Source organism: Marmota marmota, unplaced genomic scaffold (genome assembly GCF_001458135.2).
Source record: "Marmota marmota marmota unplaced genomic scaffold, marMar, whole genome shotgun sequence".
NCBI lineage: Eukaryota > Metazoa > Chordata > Mammalia > Rodentia > Sciuridae > Marmota > Marmota marmota.
In genome coordinates, this window is record NW_026000249.1 from 33,464,963 (window position 1) to 33,470,720 (window position 5,758).

General features: G+C 40.3%; 1 pseudogene; it reads left to right on the top strand.

Annotated features, from left to right (window-relative positions):
• The first annotated feature begins 759 nt into the window (after positions 1-759).
• LOC107144210 lies at positions 760-3,444 on the top strand (annotated as a pseudogene).
• The last annotated feature ends 2,314 nt before the right edge of the window (positions 3,445-5,758 follow it).

Sequence of the window (5,758 nt, forward strand, 5' to 3'; positions counted from 1 at the left end):
GGTCAAAGTCGGCCCTTTGGCTCCAGTCCACCAGTTCTGACATCAGCTCCCCCTTTTCCCTCCTCAGTTCCCACCCCACCCATTCTTGATGTCAATCTCATTAATCCCTGTTAACTGATCAGTATTTAAAATGTGACAGGCTCCCAGGATATTTGAATTTCAATACCCAAGCAAAGCCTTCTCCAGCTCACTCCCCCCACCCTGCTCTTCCATTTTATATATATATCTCAAAACCCTGATTTAGCCCACACCCACAAAACTTAACATAGACACTATTCCTGTTAAGATAGGAATCTACTCTTTCCTTGGAAATCTTCAAAGAGAGTCCCTCTGCTATCAGGTTCTAGTTTGAAATATTTTAGACATAAAACATGGGAGTTACGACTAAGCTCTTATCACATCAAGGTAGAAAAGGATTTCCTAAATGCACAACTATAAGGTCGTTGGTCTCTCTGTTCCTGTAAATGCATAAGGACTGGTGTCAGGGAATTTAAGAAAGCAGAAATGCTTTAAATTCCCTCCCCTGTTTGCAACTTCTCCAAGATCAAGTAGGTTTCAGACTGGTATCAGACTGCAAAAGGGAGTATATTGTATACATGTGAAAACACACACACACACCCTCTTTTCCACCTCCAGTATTTCTCAATTGTGTTATCTAAAATTACATAAATATTGAATCTTCCCATACACATATCACTATGCTCAAATATATTTAGGTTAAATTTCTAGCTGCTATCATCATTAGGGGTGCAGTTAAAGATGGCCCCTAAGGTGAACCTCACCAAACCCTCTCCCCTGATGTATGAAATCTTTGGTAGTTTGAATCATTTCCACTTCAAAAGGGTTTTAAGAGATGCTTGCTGGTCTCCTCTGACAAAAGCCTTTTGAGCCTTTAACAGAGTGTTTTATTTCTTCAAAGATCAAAGTCACACAACCCCATGAATAAGTGAATTCAAGATTAAGGCATTCAAGTTCACTCTAAAAATCTAACCTCTGGCCCAAATTGGGCTCTCGATTTAACAATTTTTTTTTTAACTTACACCGAATTTTTTTAAAAAAACATGCCTGCCTGCAACTCTCCCCACCTCTTCTTTCTCCTTTGTTGTATCTTTTACCACATCCCACAACTACATTTATGATTTCCTTTGTTTGCACCCCAGAAGTGTAATCTTTGTTAGCAATCGTAAGACTAAATTCTCCCAATTCTAGCCCATATATGAGATCATTTAACACCCTGTGAATTTTTTACATATGATGTTTAATATTCAAGTAGAAAATTGAAGCTCAGTGACATCAAAGGTTTCATTCAAAAAGTAGCAACATCACCAGGTGTGGTGGCATGTGGCTGTAATCCTAGCTACTCAGGAGGCTGAGGAAGGAGGATTGCAAGTTCAAGGCCAGCCTCAGCATCTTAGTGAGACCCTGTCTCAAAATGAATGATAAAAAGGGCTATGGATGTAGTTCAGTGTTAGAGCACACCTGGGTTCAATTCCCAGTATCCAGTACTGAAAGAGAAAAAATTTTCAAAGGAGGATAAGAATCAGTACATCTGATTCCAATATCAGCATTTATTTAAGGAGTTTTTCAACAAATATTAATAAATGACTCCAAGTCAGGTATTATACTAGACACTGGAAATACTATAAGGAAATTGGCAGTTAACTCATGGACTCACTACCAACATTTACTCTAGTTGTCCCCCACTCATTTCACATTTCCTTTATTTTAAGGCAAAGTAAATGTTCAATACATACTTGCTGAGTCAAATTGAAAATGCACTATTGCACACATGAAAGATGAATCAGATGGCCAGTGGTTAGATTCTTGACTGAGTAGATATGGATTTTTGTAGGGTATATCTATTGAGGGATGAGTTTAAAGCTTAGGGTTTATTTATCAAGCAGAGAGTGACAGAGTCTTTCCTTGACCAAAGCTTAGTCAGGCTCCTCTGAATCTTCTTCCAAACTAAGCCTCAACCTTTGGGCTTCAATGTGCTTCTCTGTGTCACCCAACCTTAGCAAGGATACTGTTAAGTCAGCTTATCCAGAACTCTCATTCCTCATGTGAATCCCTCAATATCTGATGGGGTTCCTCATCTCTCAGTATTCCCCAATTGGTATCTGATAATTCTGGCCTGTTTTCAATAAGAATGTTGGTTTAGACAGAGTCCTCCTGATGGTTCCTCTTAGTAATTTGCCATCCACTGGCCCTACCCTACTGCTTAACCATAAATTCTCACTATTCTTTGTTATATTTGGAATTGAGTCCAGTCCTATACTGAGGTTTCTTTTCTGCTAAGAGCCATAGCTGAGTAGGAATGACGCATGGCATTTTTGGTTGAAAGGTGACACCAGCAAGCCATTGAGATGATAATGATTATGTTAAGATGTGCATTCAATTGGATATTAGACCCCTGCTGTCCGCTTAGGCCTGCTACTTTGGAGCTCTCTCGGGACTCCTGGAGAGTTCCCGTTGGTTGGGGAAGTGCGGGAGGAGGGATTTCCGGAGGAGGGATTTCCCGGTTGGGGTGGTGTGGCTGGAGAGAAGGCCGTGTGTGTAGCATTCGAGGAAGTTTTGGAAATAAAGTTTTCTTCTATTGCAATAGTGGTTGCCACTTTAACTATGACCAGTTCTGGTTTGTCTTTAACAATAACAGAAAGAAATCTTACATTCATTCCCAGAAGTTCATCCTAGACTAAAGATTATGGTCTCTGCTTTCTTTACTACTAGAAGTCTGGTTTCCAAACAGAAACCAAAGGAACCTTGTAATCATACAAACTGTGATAGTCCATTTTCCATTGCTATAACAAAATACCAGAAGCTAAATACCCTTTTTCATTTCATTTTGCTTTCTTCCCTAAGCTAAATACTTCATAAAGAAAAGATTGGTTGTCTTTTGTGGGTGTCAGAAGGCACAGAGAGAGTACCATGCAGGCTTTAGGATTCTTCATGAGCACAAATTAGTGGAGCACTGCCTGCCCACCTCCAAATGCTCACCACCTCCCTACCAAATGCAAATTTTGCACCCAATTACACTGTTGCTAATTTCTGCTTCTAGCATTTTGTATCTCAGCTAAAGAAGATGAAGAAGTCTACTGTCTACTGTGGGCAGGTGTTGGAGAAGTCCTCACTATAGGAGAGAAATTTTGGCATCTGGCTGGGCTACAACTCCCACAGCAGCACCCACAACATGTCCTGGGAGTACTGTGACCTGACTACCACAGAAGCCATCATCACTGCTACTGAGATATGGGTGCATGGCACTGGTCCCCGGGCCACTCCATCCAGATCACAAAGGTAGAGGAGATTGTGGCCAGCAAGTGCCATCAGCCAACAATCAAGTAATTCCACAACTCCAAGATCAAGTTCCCACTGTCCCATCAGGTCCTCTATCACCAGCACAAGCCACACTTCAGCACCAAGAGGCCCAATCCCTTCTTCTAGGTGCAGAGCCTCTCCCCAGGTCTGCCCAAATAAACTCCATGGGAATGCCCTGGTTAAAAAAGAGATTTATTTAATAGCTTTATTTAGATTAGGTGGCACCACTGATTTGATTCTGGTGAGGGCCTCCTTGGCTACATTACATCATGGTAGATGCCATCATGGTTGGCAAGCAGGCGGGCATGCCAGAGGGAACAATCACAGAGCAAGACAGGAAGCCAGGGAGTGGGGAAGGGTCAGGCTCACTCTTTTATAATAAGCCCTCTTGTAGGAACTAGCAGGTGTCTCACAAGAACTAATTAATCAGACTCAAGAGCAGCACCCCCAATGACCTAATTACCTTGATGTATGCTTCACCTCCTAAAGGTTTTGTCAGCTCTCACATTGCCACACTGGAGATAAAGATTTTAACATATGAACCCTTGACCCACACTTAAATCATATCCAAGCTAAAGCACAAACTGAAGGCAAAAAATAATGCTTTCCTTCTAGCCTTCTGGGTTCTTTGACTAGTCTACAAGTTAAATTGAATAAAACAGATGAACAGGAGAAAAACTATTTTTGTTATATAAGTTTACATGGGATTCCCACCAAAATATAAGACTTGAGTAAGTGGTCAGATTATTAAGGCTTATATATCATCCCAAACTATAGAAAGAAATAGAGATTTAGGGGTTCTAGGGTGCTGCAGTATGGATATGGTTTGAATGTGTCCTCCAAAGGCTCATATGTCAGAAGCTTTGTCTCCAGGGTGATGACTTTGAAAGGTGGTACACCCTTTAATAGGTGAGGCCTAGTGGAAGGTAATGAAGTCATGGGGCCACACCCTTAGAAGGGATTAACACAGGTCTCATGGAACTGGATTGTTTCCAGAGAAAATGGGTTTTTATAAAGCCAGTGAGCTGTCTCAATTCACTCTCTGTTTTCCTGTCTCACCATGTGATTTTTTTTCATGCTTTCTCCCACCACTGTGATACCATTTGCCATGACTCTACCAGCATCAAGTAAATGCCAGCATCATGTTATTGAATTTCCCAAACTATGAGCTAAATAGAACTCTTTTCTTTATACATTACCCAGCATCAGGCATTTTGTTATAGCTACAGAAAAATGGACTAAGCCATGGGGGATGTTACAAATGGATTTCAGAAAGGGGTTTAGAGGAAATATATGGTGAATAAAAATCACCTTGTTATACAGGTGATAAAGTCCCACAGGTGATAAAAATTGTCTCAGCAGTAGATCTCTTCTAGAACAGATACATTTACTAATGAAGATTTCTCTTGTTTTTAATATTTATTCTTAAGTTTTAGGTGGACACAATATCTTTATTTTACATTTATGTGGTGCTGAGAATCGAACCCAGTGCCTCATGCATGCTAGGTGAGCACTCTACCACTGAGCCACAACCCCAGCCCCATGAAGATTTCTTTTATAAACGTAAATTTCCTTTACAAAAGAGAAAATTGTACTTTATTTTAGGCAGTTGAGAAAAGAGATATAGAACTTTTCCTGCATTAGCTGGTTATCTTTTTTTAACCTCAAAATAATCAATATGATAAAATGGCATATTTTGGGATGACATGTTCCAAACCCCTTTAAAATCAAGTATTAAACCTGCTTAAAATCCTGCTTGAAATATCTTCAATAGTTTCCCATTATTATTGAAATAAAATCAAAACACCTTCCTTTGACCTAGCAATAATTGTTATAAAAAGCAGTCCTTGAACCACTAGCAGTAGCAACATCACTAGCAAACTTGCTAGAAATGCAAATTCTCAGACTCACCCAAGGTTACCAGAATAAGAATCTCTAGGGATGAGGCCCCAAAACATGTGCTTTAACAAACCCTCCAGGTGATTCACTTGCTTTCTCAAATTTGGGAACCATTGGCCTACAGGCTACACAGTCTAGTTCTTAACAACATTTCTGACCTCATCTGGTTCAACTCCATCCTTGGCCCACTCCATTCAAGCCACTCTGGCCTTCTTTCAAGCCTTTTGAATACTCCAGGGACAGGAGTTCCTGAGATCTTGGTATGACCTATGTCTTTTCACTTACTATGAAGTAAGCTGTCATCTCATCAGAGGAGCCTTCTATAACTACCTTATCTAAAGCCACTGCTATAATTTGGATCTGGAATGTCTCCTCAAGATTAAAAGAAGAGGGGCTGGGGTTGTGGCTCAGAGGTAGAGCACTCGCCTAGCCTGTGTGAGGCACTGGGTTTGATCCTCAGCACCATATAAAAATAAAATAAAGATATTATGTCCACCTATAACTAAAAAATAAAAGATAAAAAAAAAAGATTGAAAGGAGA